General features: G+C 43.2%; 1 long non-coding RNA gene across 1 annotated transcript in view; it reads left to right on the top strand.

Annotated features, from left to right (window-relative positions):
* The window catches only part of LOC122939642, a 128,802-nt gene that overhangs the window by 69,524 nt on the left and 40,871 nt on the right, over positions 1 to 18,407 (top strand). The window lies entirely within an intron of this gene.

The following is an 18,407-nucleotide window of genomic DNA, read 5'->3' as shown; positions in this document are numbered from 1 at the left end:
AGGTGTTACACAGTATTAGGTACATGGGCATGCAATCGTCTACCATAAACACCTTTGCATGGGCATAGCAGTCAGGGAGAGCTCTAGGGGTTTTATAGGGCTCACCCATATGCTCCTTAGTTTGGGATGTTGGATGTTTATTTATAAGTTCCAGCTTTCTGCAACACCATCCGTGACACCATCCATTCCAAAAGGTGTCTGCCAAGCATTTTACTTGCTTCCATTGTTTAGCATGAACTTGTGTTGCTGGGTTAAGGACCATAGGTGTATCTGGGTCTGAGGAGACAGGAACTATAGGTCTGGCATTCATAATAGCTGTAACCTCTGCCATAAAGGTGCTTAAACTCTCATGGGTCAAGTGAGCAGTTTTGGTTTGTAGCAACATAGCGTCCAAGAATTGCCTGGCAATACCTATAAGTCTCTCCCAGACACCACCCATGTGTGAGGAGTGTGCAGGATTAAAGACCCATGTACATCCTCTGTCTTGGAGAAAGTCTTGCAATTGTGATTCGTTGGCACAAATGTTAAGTTCCTTGCAGGCTCCTACAAAGTTTGTTCCTCTGTCAGAATGGAGCAGTTTTGCTGGACCACGAATTGAGAAGAATCTCCCCAAGGCATTAATAAAGCTTGATGTTGACATGGTTTCAAGTAGCTCTATGTGTACAGCTCGGGTGGACAAACAAGTGAAAAGGACTGCCCATCGTTTACTGTCTGCGCTGCCTCCTCTAGTGCGACGGGTTAAAACAGACCACGGACCAAATACATCTAAGCCCACATTGGTGAAAGGTGGTTGAGCAATTACTCTGTCCTCTGGTAGCTATGCCATCTTTTGACTTTGTAATCTTCCTCGCAGCTTGCGACAGATGACACATTTGTGTATAACAGCTGATACCAAGCGTTTGCCACCAAGAATCCAGAAACCTGCGGATCTAATTGCACCCTCTGTGATGTGTCGCCCTTGGTGAACTACTTGTTCATGATAGTACCTAACAAGCAGTGTCGCAATGTGGTGATCATAAGGTATAATGACATGCTGTTTCTCTTCCTCTGAAAGTTGTGCAAGAGACAAACGTCCACCTACTCTCAACAACCCATTTTTGTCTATGTCTTTTGTTTTTTTAATGCAGTCAATTTCCTTCTGGAAATATTTGTTTTGAACAGAAGAGATTATAACAGACTTTGCCTGAGCAAGTTCTTCTAGATTGACTTGTTCATGGAAACTTTCCCACCTTCTGACCTGATTGCTGCTGGTTTCCCTCTGGAAGGTTTTAGCGACATGGATGAGTCTGGCTAGGGTCCTAACTAATATCTTCCAGCAAGAAAATCTATCAAAGCAATGTGAGTAAAGTGTGGCTTCAGAAGCTCTGGTGCTGAAGCCTATAATTTCAAATCTGATTTCAGGGTCAGCTTCAGACTCTATGAGTGGATAAACATTAGCAGTGTCTATATCCTCACAGTGTGGTTGGTACAGAAAGGATGGGCCTGAGAACCATATAGAGTTCTGAAGGCATGCTGCTTGAGTAGGTCTAGTGGCATAATCTGCAGGGTTTTGCTCTGTAGATACATAGAACCACTGATCTGGGTGTGTAGACTGCCTGATTCTATTCACTCTGTTGGAGACATACAGATAGAATCTCCTAGTGGTGTTGCAAATTTACCCTAGGACAGTCTTGCTATCAGTTAAGAATGTCACACCACACGCTTTTGCCTGGAGGCTGGATTTGAGGATGCTTGGGAACATCTGGGACAGGGGAAAAGGGTTTTTTCATGCTTTAGTAAAGCAGGTAAATCGTTGTCCAGAATAGATCTTGTATTGATAAATAGTAAACATGTGAAACTGATAAAGCGAATGAAATATGAAACAAGGTCAATATCTGATCACTCTCCGCTATTACTTGAATTATGCTTATCTCAGGAAAGATATACACCAAAACCTCCCTTTAGACTAAATCCTTATTGGCTATCAGTTATAAAGACACATGAAATAATTCGAAATGAAATAGGCCGATTCTGGGATATTAACTATGGCTCAGCAAAAATTCAAGTGGTATGGGATACCTTTAAGGCGTATATGAGGGGATTGATGGTTAGTAATATCACGAACCTTAGAAGGGAATATGGAAAAAAACAGAAAAATCTAGAAAAACATGTAGTGTTGGCGACAGAATCCTTTCACATGAACAAGACGGAGAAGAACAGGGAAAATATGCAAAGAGCCACACAAATATATGCTAAGTTTTTATTGGATAAGGCCCAACAGAACCTTTTCTTTAAAGGGCAAAAATATTTTACAGAGTCAGGGCGACCTGGTAAACTCCTCTCCAGAGTAATCTCCAATCAACAACCCAAAAAACATATAGATAAGGTTCGATTGAGTGATGGTAGGATAGTCACCAGACAGGGCCCGGTGGAGAAGGCCTTTCTTGATTACTTCCTTGATCTGTATAAAGCTGACTCCAACATTACAGATGATAAGATAGATTTCTATCTAGGCAGGATCAATTTTCCAACTATTACTGAGACGCAAAAGAAAGCACTAGAATTGGAGGTCTCAATTCAGGAACTTGAGGGAGCTATTAAACTATGTTCAGCTAACTCCACTCCTGGTTCAGACGGGCTTCCATATGAATTTTATAGTAAATATGGGGACTGTATTCTTCCCAGACTGTTGGAGGTCTTTGCTGAATCAATGGAGGATGGGATGCTACCAGATTCAATGATGGAGGCTACAATAATATTAATTCCAAAAAAAGGCAAGGACCCTTTAGATTTAGAATCTTATAGACCAATTTCACTGCTCAATGCATATGTAAAGCTTCTTGCGAGGGTCCTGGCTACAAGGCTTTCTAGGGTCATTTCCTCCATTGTCCATCCGGATCAGAGCGGTTTCATCCAAAATAAGGGTATACATCATAATTTACATTGGCTCTTTTCTAATATCCAGGCCCCTGGGGGGACCGCCCGCTCCATCCTGTCATTGGATGCCTCTAAGGCCTTTGACAGGGTGGAGTGGCGTTTCCTCTGGAAGGTTCTTGCCAGGATGGGCTTTGGAGAAAGGTTTATACGTACTCTTAAGCTACTGTATAGATCTCCAAGGGCAAAATTGAGTCTTAATGGAATTCTGAGTAGTAGTATTGATTTAAACAGAGGCACCCGCCAGGGCTGCCCATTATCTCCCTTGTTATTCGATATTTATATCGAACCCCTTGCGATGGCCATCAGGCAGGATGATCAGGTTAAAGGATTCGGTACGCTAGGAACACAAGACCGTATCTCATTATATGCAGATGATGTTCTGTTTTTTATAGACCATACGGAAATTACTCTTCCTAGGATTATTCAAATGGTTAAAGTATTTGGTGAGGTGTCTGGTCTTCTTATAAACTGGGCCAAGACCAGTCTGCTCCCAATAGACCCCCTGCCACAGAAAGAGGTTCCTGTCACACAGTTAGATATTGTTGATACTTTTCAATACTTGGGTTTGACTATATCGCCTCGGGTCGAAAATTTTCTACAACTTAATTTGATCCCCATAATGGTAAAGATTAGAGCTAAAATAGGAATCTGGCTGAAACTTCCCCTATCTAGAGCTGATCGAGTTTCACTAGTTAAAATGGTGATATTACCACAATTTCTTTATGTGCTCAGGAATACACCTATTTGGATACAAGACAAACATTTTAAACTTATGGAAAGAATAATTAATGATTTAATATGGGGAAGAAAGCGAGTTCGAATTAAGCTGGAATATTTGTATAAATCAGTGGAGTGTGGGGGTTTAAATCTCCCCTACTTTAAAGGGTACTTTATTGCAGCCCAGTTATTGATGTGCTATGAATCAGAGAACAGCACACTCCTGGGTAAGTTGGTAACTAGCCATGCCCACAATAATATTTTTACCTTGTTGGAATCTGGCCTATTGAAGAGTTATGAGCAAGGCTACAGAGAGACTATAAAACTACTCCTGAAAGTGTGGGCTACAACTAGGACATGGTTGAAGGTTAAGGGTTCACTTACATTTACGCCCCTCTGGCATAATTTGTATTTACAAAGGCTAGATGAAATTGCAGCTGACACATTTTGGCAGAAGAATAAAATTTTATATATTTCACAGGTAGTTAAAGATAGAGAAATTAAATCTTTTATAGAAATGACACATAATATAAGAAACCTTTCATGGTTTAGGTATTTTCAATTGCGATCTGTACTATCCAGTTTGGATGATAAGCGGCTGTTGGATATAGATAATTTATCTTTTTTGAATGATTGGGTAGGGGGTACACCTTCTAGAACAAAAATTTCAAATATATATAAGTTATTACTTAAGGCACGGTTTAGTGATACACACTCACCAGGACAAAAAGCGTGGGAGGCGGATTGTCCGAATTTACAAATAGAAGGGTGGGAGAATATTTTTGGGAATTTGGTTTCACTATCCCAGAACTTCAACCATGTTCTAATACAATTCTATATTTGCCACAGATTATATATTACTCCCCTATGGATGAATAAATGCGGGTTAAGAGACACGTCCAACTGCCCCAAATGTGACACTGCAGGAGCGGACTTTCTCCATATGATATGGACCTGTCCAGAACTTATAAATTACTGGAATAGTATTAATAATTGTATTATGTATAAACTAAAAATTCAAATTCCTTTTGAACCACAAGTATTTGTGCTTAATGATCTTTCCAAACTAAAAAATCACAAGTATCAAAAGATCTTCCTGAGCAGAATACTGATGTTGGCTAGAGTTTTGATCAGTCGGACCTGGTTTGCCCGATCCACTCCAGACATAAATACATGGATATATTTAACTGATAAGGTAAAAAACTATGAGAAAATTATATATAAACGGAGGGAAATTGAGGACCAGTGGAATAGGATATGGGGTGGTTGGAGGATTGACTAGCTGAGGTCAAGTTGTTTCATTTATGGGGGTCCTACTTTGACGCACCACAGACTAGGGGGGAGGGAGGGGAGGGTTTTCTAAATGTAACGAAAAGATGAGTTGAATATATTTATATCTATCTATATATAATTAGTCGGGTCACTAAGAATCGAGAGATTGTAAAAATTTCTACTGTAAATGTTTTGTAGTTTTCCCAATAAATTTTTGAGAAAAAAAAAAAAAAAAAAAGAATGTCACACCATCAAACATTTCGACTGCAAGTACAGCAGCACACAACTCTTAACAAGGAATAGTTTGGGCTGGTTTAGGGCCTAATTTGGACTTTCCCAGGACAAATCCAACATGACACACATTTTCTCCATCAATTACTTTTAAGTAAGCTACTGCACCTATAGCTGTGGTGGATGTGTCTGAGAAGATGCATAGTTCTTTCCTGCAAGCTGATGATAGAGATATGGGCACATAGCATCTGTCTATCTTTAGGTGCTCTAACGCTTGCAAGGATTCTATCCATTGAACCCACTCACTTATTCTCTCTTGTGGAAGCAATGCATCCCATTCACTTTTCCCAGATGACAGTTCACGAACTAAGGCCTTACCTCTTATAGTCACAGGTGATACAAACCCTAGGGGGATCATAGAGGCTATTTACCGTGGATAGAATACCTCTACGTGTAAAAGGCTTTTCCTCTGAGGAAACTCTGAAAACAAAACTATCATTTTCTAGATCCCAACTTAGGCCTAGGCTTTTCTGCATGGGAAGGGTGTCCGTACCTAGGCAAAGATCTTTAAGGTCCTTATCTCTGTCTGCTACAGGGAAGGCTTCCATTACTTTTTGGCTGTTGGAAGCGATTTTATGAAGACGCAGATTGGAATCTGCCAGCGTTTGTTTTGCTTTACTAAGGATGGATTTTGCATCTTCAGGTGTGCTAGCAGAAGCGAGTCCATCATCTACATAGACATTTCTCAATACAAAGTGTTTGGCTTCTTGTCCATAGCACTCTGCATTTTTCTGGACAGCCTTTTGCATGCAGTATATAGCGACGGCAGGAGAGGGGCTATTGCCAAATACGTGCACTTTCATTCTGTACTCGACAATTTCTTTGTCTATGTCATTGTCTTTGTACCAGAGAAAACGTAGAAAGTCTTTATGGTCTTCTCTGACAAGAAAGCAATAAAACATTTGTTGCACATCTGCTGTGAAAGCAACGGGCTCTTTTCTGAAGTGCATAAGGACACCTAGCAAAGTATTCTTTCGGTCAGGGCCACTCAACAGTACGTCATTTAAGGAGACTCCATTATACTCTGCGCTGGAATAAAAAACTATTCTGATTTGGTTAGGTTTGTGTGGATGGTTAACACCAAACATTGGTAGATACCAGTGTTCCCTGTCTGTCTCAAGTGGTCCTGCAACTTCAGCGTGATCATTGTCTAGCATCCCCTTAATGAATTCAGTGAATTCTCTTTTCACTTCTGGCTTTCTCTGCAGTGTTTTGCTGAGTGAATGCAAACGCTTCATGGCTTGCTCCGTGTTACTAGGCAAAACACATCTGGGTGTGCGAAAGGGGAGAGGAGCCACCCAACTGTGATTGTCATCTTGGTAAGCCTCTTTATCCATAATCTGCAAGAAGATCTGATCCTCTATAGAGAGGGCCTGTTTATCATCATCTTTAGTTGTTTTTTTTTTTTGCAGTCTTTGGCAATGTGATTAGATCCACAGCACTTGAAACAGATGCGGTTTTGTTTAAGGAAGGACATCCGCTCTGCAATGGGTTTGCTTCTAAAGCCTTTGCATTTCTTTAGTGGATGTGTTTTTCTGTGTTTTGGGCAATGTCTATCAGGGTTTTCTCTGGTGTGTACCTTGTGGGTCCTTTGGTAGTCTGTGACTTCTGAAGGTATATGTCACCACCAGACATCTGAGAAGCTCTGACAGACGTCCTTCAGAACCTCCTCCTTGAGGTTCCTTTTGTTTTGCTTTCATTTTCTCATCTCGTTAGCCTCTCTCAGCTCTCATGTAGTTGCACTGATTGCATCCCTTTAAATCCCTTCCCATACTGCACCACTTTGTGGTTTATACAACTTCCTGGAGTGTATGCATGCTGGATGCTACTACTGAGTCTTCTACAGATAAGTTTTGTTCATTAATTTGTATTTTCCTGTTTGCTGGATCCCAGGTGACCCTGACTCCCTCCGTATCAAGTGTAGGGAGCCGGTGGTCGTGTCCCCTCACTATTATAGGGTGTTCAGGTGTTATACAGTCGAGGTACGAGGATATGCGATCATCTACCATTGAGATTTTTGCATAGGCTGATCAGTTAGGGAGAGAGCCAGGTCTGTTGCAGGGCTCTCCCTTTTGTTCCTTAGTTTTGGATCCAGTCAGTCGGATCTTCATTTTGTGTCTTCTAGTTTTTTTATACACCTTACGTGACAGTATAGCTGTTTTGTGTGTGGATACATAGGTCCTACCGTGAGGTCTGTGAGGTCTCTCAGGTCTGTGTGTTTGATTGTCGCTGGTAGTGAAGGCGAAACTCGGATCACTTCGGATTTTCGCTTGCTGTCGGAAAAACCTAGAAAACACAGAGAAAAGGGGAAAAGCGATTCCATAATCTTCTTAGAATTTACCTCATACAGACATCCACTTGTCTTGCAGATTTGATGGGATTAGTACCTCTAGCTGTATCTAGATACAAAAGTCCTTGCAAGTAGCCATCCTCTTTGGGATATTCTATCTCTAGTAGAAGATCACTTAGTTCTTGTAGCCGCACGTTGTCTCTGTAGCCCACCATGGGAAAGACTTCAAATTTTTCAACAGTGCTCATTCCATTACCTCTGGGGATCCATACGTTTCTTCTAGTCTTCTCTAGTTCATATTGAGTACTGCTGCAGGGTTGAAAAGGTTTGCTCTTCTCATCCTCTTAGCATGCTCTGCTGACTCAGTACCAAGCCATTTTATCATTAAATTAAGCATTTCTGCTGGTGATAAGTTCAGACCTTCAGTGGCATTCAGAAAGGACGATTTCCATGCCCAATAGTTTTCAGGACAGGCATCAAATTGGAGAAAGCCTGAGCTAACCATTTCTTTGCGGATGAGATATTTGGTGACATCCACTGCACATTGTTGTTTGCGCATATAATCTATAGGTTGAGGTGATGGGAATACTTGTTTTTTGTTTCTTAGGGGTTTCTGGTGCTTCATTCTTGGTTTGCTGGCAGCCACTGACCTCATGTGGTTGATTGGGCCTACTCAGGGGGTATGTTGATCTTGGCCTGAATTCCTTTGCTTCAGGTTTAAGAGACTGTTCTTTTGTATGCGCATCAGTAAGGTTCTGGACGTACTCACTTGTACGATCTGCAGAGAATAGAGGTTTTTCTGGAACCTCTGAGTCTTTATATGATTTTTCACTTCCTGACCGACTTGTTCCTATGTAGGCAGCGGCCTCTGCTTCAGCAACTGCAGCTGCAGTCTGTCGCTGCAGGATGAGCAATTTTAATTCTAAAACCACTTCTTCTTGTGCTATGGCAGCTTCCCTAGCTGCTTTCTCTTGTGCTATGGCAGCATTCTTTGCTGCTAACTCCTGCATCATCATGGTTTCTTTTTCTGCGTACTGTAGCTGGACGCGGGCAGCTTCTGCCTTGGCACGAGCTCTAACTACTGAGGAACTTGCTGAGGACATCTTGGTAGCCCATTAAGTTCTGGACATATGCAACTTTGCATCGTCTTGCTGGGCACTAGCAATGTTCTCCCTGCCTTGTTGTGTTGGCGGTAGCGTGGCATCAGCCTGGTACTTTGTTCCTGATCTTAGACTCATGCTGCAGTAATGGTGTCTCAGTTTATTCCAGACCGCCACGTGGGTTGTCTTTTTACTGTTCTGCTTCGCGTTATTGACTGTTGTATAACAATAGTCAGATAGCTTAACAATAATTCAGAAGTCAAGAAACGTGAGATATCAGATCTGTATGTATTCTTTTTTCTGAATAACTTTGTAAAATTACAATATAAACATAAACAAAACATATGTGTCAATACATTAAACATAATACAGCAGCCTCACTCCATCAGTGAGAGTACTCACAGACAATTCCATCATAAGTCCAGGAATAGATCAATAGCTCCTCTGTATGCAGCCTGCTAGATCCAGGAGCAGTCATGAAATGGAGAAAATACAGTTCCAGGTTAAAGGTTACTGCCTCTGACTCTGAGAAAAATACACTTCCTGCAAAGTTCTGGCAAAGTAGAAACTAACTTTGACCACTAGATGGCAGCAATGTCAAACATAAAATTTCAGTATAATCATTAAAGCACATTACATACATTTATTATGCACAAAATGGGCAGAACAATAGTCTTATTTCATGCATATTTAGCCAGGCGGGAAACTGACTGAGCCGATTGGTTGAAGCAGCAAAACAGCAGTTCGTTGGCGCTCACCAACATCAGCCCAACATGCAGGGTGGCAGTAGAGAGGAGAGGGGGAATCACTCCTCCTCTGCATTGGAGCGGGATCCCAGCTGCAGAGGCCAAGACATGCAGGTGGGTGGCATTCAGCTTTAATGGCTGCCGTCTGCCCCACACTTCTCCTAGAGGGGTGCCGTCTCACTTGCTGGTAGTGCGCTCCTGGTTATTAGTCAGCAATGTGCCACCAGCCTGCCAGCTGCTGAAGAGCAGAGCCACTCACAACATGTAGCAAGTGGCGTAGTGGCGAGATGATCTGTCATGAATGATCATCTCACCACTTAACTTGCCCTCAGAAAAGTCAGCACTGGTTGTGAGCGGAGAGAGAATTATAGCCTTCCTGGGTAAGTAAATCGGTTGTCTAATCTGGATCATTATATACCACAAAACAACCATTGGTTCGCAGGATAGGCAATTTGGAAACGTTTCTCCCACTTGTTCAAAACTGTGCAGATCCCTCTGAATGCACACCTCTTTGATGTTACTGCAGCAAAATAGTCACTAAACAATAATATCTTGTTATTCTTTAAATGCAAGGGCTAATTTCTGGAACAGTAAGTTGTAATATCTCTTCTATATCATTAAAATTAAGGTATTTCACAATGACTTGATTTTGATTAGAGGCCCCTCCATTATAATGCAGTGGACCCAACTCAGTGGCCTTGCTCCACTCTTCTTCCTGGCTCCAGAGGGCATTTAGGGCCTGCAGTTTAACATTGTCAGGCTCACCAAGTGTAGATTATTACGATGCATCCATTTTTGACTTCTTCAATGCAATCTCATAACTGAGCATTAAGTTTAAACAGCTCACCAATCTTAGGTTGTAGAGCAGTGTCACTATCGTCTAGCTGTGAAATCCTTCGCTTGGCCTTAGTAATTCTAGAACAGGGGTATTTAAGTACTTTTTGTAAAGGTCCTCATCCCTGAGTCTGCTATAAGATGAAGGTCCAAGCTGCAAAACAAAAAAATATATAAGGAGGGACAACACCATTGGCGTGTAGCACTGCATTATTATTATTTTTTTTTTACAATAAGCCACACCTCTAAGCCCACCTAATCTCTTTTCTGCCGACCAAACAGTAAGAATGTCCTTTCAGTGCCCCCTAACAATAATGATGCCCCTTTAATGCCTCTCAGACAGTATAATATCCCTTTAGTGCTCCACAGAGTATGATACCCCTAAGTGCCCACTCACAGTCGGATGGTCCCTTCGGTGCTCCTCACACAGAATTAGCCCCTCTTAAAAGCCCCCAGAACAAAGTGATGTTCTCTTTGTGCCCCGCTCACACAGTATTATGTACCCTTAAATACTCCCCTCACAAAGTGATGGTCCTTAAATGTCCCCCACACAGTATGATGCACCCTTAAGTAGACTCCACACAGTATGATGTCCTGTTAAGTGGCCCCCATGCACTGCTGCCCCCTTAAGTTCTCCCCACACAATATGATGCCCCTTTAAGTAGTCCCACACACAATGATGCCCCCCTCATAGATTATGCCCCCATAGATGGCCCTAACATTGATGCCCCCCCCTAATAGTTATACATCCTTCTTGCCCTCTCACAGTTTTGCCACTTAGATGTCCTACTTCAAAGGGTTATGCCACCTTAGAGGCCCCCCACAGTTATGCCCCCTTTACTTGCTCTCCACAGGGTTATGTAGTTGCCCAGTCACAGAATAGTGCCTCCGGTGTAAAAACTCACCTATCACACATTCCCTTGATGAACAGAGCCGCTCCGCTCTGTGCTCTGCTGTCTGTGGCTGAATGCAGCAGGCGTGATGATGTCAGTACATCGTGCCTGCATGGGAATGGTGAAGCAGGTTGCTGACAGCTCTCTGCTTCACCATTCTATTCAACTGGATCTGCATCTTAAGGGCACAGATAGAGTTGAACTTGAGATATGCAGGGCTGCGTACAGCTGGCAACCGCGGTCTACCAGTTGAGTACCCCTGTTCTAGAAGCATGCTGCACAACTTCTGAAAACCGGAAAGAGCTGCCTGTACCGTAGTTATGTCTGGAGCGAGCTGGAAAGAGACCTTCACTGCTAACTCAATAATGTCAATCAGGCCATGTCCTTGTTGAGTGTGTACCTCTAGGAGCCGAGGGTTATTGTCACCATCAAGGTCAGCTTCATTTTGTACAAGCGGTGTGATAGTGGATTGTTGCACCTGCTGTTCAGTGTCTAGAGGTATTGCTCCATCAAATGGAAACCCTCAGATCTTCAGTAAGCTCCACTGAGCTGAATAGGTAAGATATGATGCTCGATATATGGTAGGGATCAGGTTAAAGGCCAGAGGGGATGGAGAGCACCTCACCACACGCCTTTACATGCCAGAGCTGGAATCCGAAGACATGTTCTCTAATTAGCAGAATGGCCACATGCATCAGCAAAAATATAGATTTGACCCTATGGCCCTATACAACGAGTCTGCCGAAGCGGTCTTTGGAGCCCCTGCCTACCACCTAGGGACCGATCGGATCTTTGTGGACCAGCTACCGGACAAAAACATACTCCCCTGGGCCAAGTGCTGGAGTGTGGGCTCGCTGCCGACCGAAGCCACGTGGAGGATCGCGTCTCGTCACGGCCTACCTACGGATAATCCGAGGTCTTTCTTCCATTAAGAGGCGTTCTGACTATACGCCCGAACGGGTCTGCAGGTTGCTGTGCACCTTCCCATCACTGACCCTGGCCTCGCTGACGGACCTCTCCTCCTGCCCTTACTGCACTCCAGGAGAAGCTATAAGGTGAGGGGAGTTTCTCATTCAACTCCAGAGCCACCTGCAGCGCTAATAGCTTGCTGAGTCTCTACTTCAGAAGGGATAGGCTGTACCCCTCTTCACTTCCCTGTAGCACCATAAGCCAGAGACTTAATTGTATAAGTACTGTGGGCCCAGAAACATTATAAATTCCTCAGGAGGAATTAATAACCTCACTACCCCATCTCATAGACCAAGCCCAAATTTTTACTGCTGCCCCCCCCCCCCTCCTTTTGTGCTAAGTGGGGTCTGAAGGTTTCAACTGTTGCACATTAAACAGCTTAAAGGGCCTCCAGCTCAATGTTTCCAGATCCCTAACCTGGATCTCCTTTGGGTTCTTCTCCATGTATTGTTGCTGCTATCTAATACATATACACTCACCTAAAGAATTTAGGAACACCTGTTCTATTTCTCATTAATGCGATAATCTAGTCAACCAATCACATGGCAGTTGCTTCAATGCAGGTAGGGTTGTGGTCCTGGTCAAGACAATCTCCTGAACTCCAAACTGAATGTCAGAATGGGAAAGAAAGGTGGGCTACAACAGCAGAAGACCCCACCGGGTACCACTCATCTCCACTACAAATAGGAAAAAGAGGCTACAATTTGCATGAGCTCACCAAAATTGGACTGTTGAAGACTGGAAAAATGTTGCCTGGTCTGATGAGTCTCAATTTCTGTTGAGACATTCAAATGGTAGAGTCCGAATTTGGCGTAAACAGAATGAGAACATGTATCCATCATGCCTTGTTACCACTGTGCAGGCTGGTGGTGGTGGTGTAATGGTGGGGGATGTTTTCTGGGCACACTTTAGGCCCCTTAGTGCCAATTGGCCATCGTTTAAATGCCACGGGCTACCTGAGCATTGTTTCTGACCAAGTCCATCCCTTCATGACCACCATGCACCCATCTTCTGATGGCTACTTCCAGCAGGATAATGCACCATGTCACAAAGCTCAAATCATTTCAAATTGGTTTCTTGAACATGATAATGAATTCACTGTACTAAAATGGCCCCCACAGTCACCAGATCTCAACCCAATAGAGCATCTTTGGGATGTGGTGGAACGGGAGCTTCGTGCCCTGGATGTGCATCCCTCAAATCTCCATCAACTGCAAGATGCTATCCTATCAATATGGGCCAACATTTCTAAAGAATGCTATCAGCACCTTGTTGAATCAATGCCACGTAGAATTAAGGCAGTTCTAAAGGCAAAAGGGGGTCCAACACTGTATTAGTATGGTGCTCCTAATAATTCTTTAGGTGAGTGTATGTGACACAGCAGTATAGTATAGTTGCTCCTTCACTCAGTGTATGCACATTACCTTCTGAAATTGTGAAATACGGGCAACCTACAACCTCTGTCCAGGGCTTTCTTTCAACAAACCCTCACTAAAGCATTATCTCCTCTGGCGCAAGACCTCCAGGAGATTAAACAATACCTATGACAAAGATACCATCATGTAGACACCCTAGAAGATACAGTGGCTGACCTTTGCCACCATACAAAAAAAGTGGCTACTCATTTCCGATCCTGCCAAGACCAACTAAATTTGCTCTACACTCATGTTGAAGATCAAGATAACCGTAATTGCCATAGTAATCTAAGAATCTGTGGTCTCCTTGAAACTTATACCTCAGAATCATTGCTGAATACCGTTAAACAACTCGCTATTAATCTTCTAGTGGATCAATACCCCCTTTCCATTGAGCTAGAGAGAGCACACAGGGCTTTACGTCCACGTCCAATACCCTCAAATCCTCCAAGAGACATTATCTGCTGATTCCTTGATTTCAGAGCCAAAGAAGACATCTTGAAGAAAGCCAAGGATACACCACAGTGGGACTTTGAAGGTCATCAACTAGCTCTCTTCCAGGATTTAGCTTCTATAACCTTCTACAAAAGAAGACAGCTAAAACATCTGACTAATCTTCTCCACTCAAAGAAAATCCTCTACCAGTGGCTATTTCCTTTTGGACTTGCTACTACGGTAGATGGAAAAAGGTTTTTAATCCGTCAACATGAAGACCTAACAGAACTTTTGACAGCACTTGGGGACCCTATGATTTCAATTGAGGATTGGGCAGGGCCGTAGATAATTTTCTTTCTCAAATTATAAGACTTTATCTAGCAGACACACCAGTGTTTGAAAAAAATATACCAGCTATATCATTCCTAAAGACCTAAACCAATCCTTTACCTTGAGCAATACCAATTTAGTTGTTTGACACCATATGGAAAAAACATGTTTTAAAAAGACTCGGAATTGGTACCTACCCACTGCACATTTTCATTGACTATTTTCAAAAAATACTTAGTAAAAATATGCAGCAGACACCAACCAAAAGTCTATTTAAAATAAACGAAAGTGGGCCCAAATCACCTGGACTGGAGCAAGAAAAACTGTAATTGTTGCACATATCAACCACTTAGATCTTCGCTTCTGTATTCTTAGGTTATCTTAAAAATTGACACATGGAATCTCATTGGTTGCCATGGGCAATTCTTTTTATTTCTTCAGTCTTGTGAATTTTTCCCAATACAGTTCAGAATATATAATGCAGGAGATATAACAAGCATCACTTACCAAAGTTATGACATATCTAGTTTATTTTTTCTCTTAGCGAGCTCATCCAAAACATCCAGTGGTGTCACTGGTTCCAAACGGTGAATTGATAGCAGTGCTAACCCGTTCAGCCTTGTCTGAAAATATACAAAATACTGCAATGAAACCAACAGTATTTTTCAATTTTTATTTATAATTTTCATTATTTTACTTACCTGTCCTGTTGTATTCTGCAAGTATGTCTTGATCCTTTTCAGAGTAGAAAATGACCTCTCTGCAGTGGAACTTGAAGAAGAGTATTTATGTTTGGATACATGTCTTTGTCACATATAGTTAGTCCACTCAAAGCACATGATGGCCTTGGATTTTGTTTGATACACTTCCTTCTCCATAACTGCAGTTCAGCTACAACATCTTCAACACCACCCTCCATATCCCTTATATAAAATATAACTAAAGTCTTAAACTTCTCCAGTTCTTCCCCTTTCACAAAGACATCATCGGTTGAAGCGGGAAAAAGGGATGAAAATCCAGAGAGCACCTTCTTATGCTCTGCAAACTTACAATTCAGCTGTGCTATAAAACAGTCCAAAAATGGGATATAGACTGCCAGCCTGAAGTACTCTAAAGGACAACGGGTCATATAGTTTGGTCTATTTCTCTGAGTCGCTACCTGTCTTGAGACCAAGATTGTAATGTCCAGCTTCAGACAAATATCTGTTGCTTTTTGAAAAAGAGATTGAAAAGTTTCTGTAGCATCAGCTCTCAGAACCTCCAATTCTTGTCTTGTGTCCTCAGCTACTTTCATTGCCTCTCTTAAACACAGAGATGTTCTTTGAAGGATTTTACTTAATGTGACCTTTGCGGTCACCAAAAGAGATATGATAAATTCACACTGTAGAATAGAACACAATAAAGAGTTTGCCTCTTTGGATGTGCCTGATAAATCTTTTGGCCATCTGGATATAGTGGTCAATGATTCTACCAATGGTTCAAGGAGTTCTAGGAAGTCAGAAACTGCATCAAATCTTTCAATCCATCGAGTTGCACAAATACTTTTTAAAGATTTTGCAGCAGGTAGCACATTGCATCTTTCAATACACTGTAGAAACACTGCTTTTCTTTTGGGATATTTACAAAAGTTGTGAGCAGCCCCTATGATCCCTAAGTAGTTCCTGATGGCTTGCACGTCACAAGATTTAGACACTGCTAAATTCAGAGAGTGAGCTGAACAGTGAACATAGAGTGCCGTGGAATGTTTTTCTCTAACTATGGCCTGTGCACCTTGTAGTTTTCCTGACAGATGAAGCTCCATCATAACCTTGCCCCCTTAAATATTGATAGTCGATTCCAAATGTGTTTAAACTACATAATAGTAAAGAAGCTAATCCTCTTCCTGTCAAATCAGTAACTGGAAGAAATTGCAGAAAGTCCTCTCTAAGAATGCTGGAATCAAAGTCAACATACCCAACACAAAGAGAGGCCTGCTCGACCCCGTTGATATCTGCGGTCTCATCAAGTAGTACAGAAAAGCACTGTGCGGTGCGCTCCTTGGTAAGGTGCAATCTAGTCTACGGCTGTCGCTGTTAGCCGGGTTCCAGCGGAGCACTGCGCATGCGTGAGACTTATGCGATCCCGGCCGCGCTGTAGGCTGAGTGTCAATCCAACAAGAGAGGGGACGGTTAGGGGGCGTGCTTACCTTGACTTGAAGCAAGGAAGCCGCTGCCCCCTTGACTTCAAGCTGACCGGCAAGATAGCGCTCATGGCGCTTAAAACATATTTTTTTGAACCTACGGAGCATCAGACTAACCGATAAAGAATATGATTATTAACATACTGACCCTGGGGGCTACTATGAGGTACTGCTGGCGGTTTTATATGCGTTTTTTAGGTGACAGGTTCCCTTTAAGTTAGTTAGTGATAGATGATTATTAGATATAGTAGTAGTACTGTACACAGGACTCCAGACCAGATAGTATTTACTATTTTCACCTCACAATTAAATCAGTTTTTTTCTTTTTTACAGTCAGACAGTAGTACTTAGTGTGCAATGAAAATTTGACATCACATCATCATCAGATCACCTCCTCTCACTGCCTGGGCATCAGGGGCAGGGCATGGGCAGTGCAGTAACTGGCTCTGGCTGCTGTTGGAACAACTTGGGCACTGTGACTGGGCGAGTGGGCGGGCAGGCAGGTGGCTGGCATGGGCAGTGAAGGAACTTCTTGGGCTGCGTGCGGCACTACTAGGCGTCTGGGCGGGCTGCGGGCAGGCTGCAGGTGGCTGGCGCTCTTCCAAACTCCAAAACTAGGCGGCCGGCGGCAGGGTAACGCGATGTCGCTACGTCACGCCGCAGGCGCATGCTCCTGAGACGTCACGCGCCTGCTCCGCCTTCATTAAAGTGGGAGGAGCTGCTCCTCACACTTTAATGAAGGCGGAGCAGGCGCGTGACGTCAGAGTGAGTGACGTTACGTGGCCGGCCGCCGGGACTGGGAGACGGAGTCACTGAGGGAGGGCGGAGCACAGGTCGGAGCACTGCAGTGGGGGTGGACTCGACTGAATACAGTCACTGACTGTCAGTCTATTATGTGAAGTGGCACTGTCGTCGTCTCTTTGTGTCATATAGTTCTGAGTTATTAGTGCGGGGCTGGCAGGGGCTCTGGGGGAGGTTTGAACCCCCCTTTCCCCCCCTTATCTACGCCCCTGGGATTGGGTGATGGTTCAGGATCTAGCTGCTCTGCCAGTCTTACCGCCCTCATGGTCCATAGTGCAGATGGGTAAAAGCGTAAGAACCAAGAGAAGGGCCGGACAAGGCTCTTTCAAGAATGTGAATGTTGATGGTATCCTTAAAGGGGTATTCCCATCTTGGTACTTCAGCCTCAATTACTGCCAGCTAGCTGTTCACTTCCTGGTTTTCTGCTGCTAAGGCTGGGCGGGCTTAGGCAGTTTGAGTGAAGGCCGGCCACACCTCCTTATGACATCACACTGAGAACTCAGTCCTTGCGTGCTAGTTCATGTGAAGAGTATGACTCATCAGTCTGGCAGCCTGCAGTGTCTGTGAGGCTATTCCCCCCTGCTGGGGGAATCAGAGAGCCATGTGAAGTGAGCTCAGTGTACAGTAACACCTGGCTGTTCTGCACAGTTTTACACATAAAATCTCAGTCTGATCTTTTACAAACCCATTCTGTGCATCAAAAACTATAATTCCATATTATACATTAGCTCAAAAGCTTGACCAACCCCCACCCACAGCACTGATGCAATGTGTTTCCATTACAGCTGTACTCCAGTTGTGTATAAACCTTACACTATGTATCTTTATAGATGCATATACAGCTTAACTACATGTGTCTTCTCCAGTCCCCTAACATCACTTTGGCTGAATGGCTTCCTATACAGCACTGCTACATCTTTATTCTACTCCCCCATTAGCACTTTGTCTAAAAAGCTTCATATACAGCTCTGCTACATCTGTCTGTTTATCTCTTCAACCAGCACTGTGTCAGAACAGCCACATATTCAGCTCTGCTACATCAGTTTCTCTCTTCCACCAGCATTGAATTGATGCTGACTCGCCACATATACAGCACTGCTACATCTGTCTATTCCCTTCCCCATTAGAACTGTGTCTGAACAGCCGCATATTCAGCTCTGCTACATCAGTTTCTCTCTTCCACCAGCATTGAATTGATGCTGACTCGCCACATATACAG

This window comes from Bufo gargarizans, chromosome 5 (genome assembly GCF_014858855.1).
Source record: "Bufo gargarizans isolate SCDJY-AF-19 chromosome 5, ASM1485885v1, whole genome shotgun sequence".
NCBI classification, from domain to species: domain Eukaryota; kingdom Metazoa; phylum Chordata; class Amphibia; order Anura; family Bufonidae; genus Bufo; species Bufo gargarizans.
This window is presented reverse-complemented; position numbering and strand designations above follow the sequence as displayed.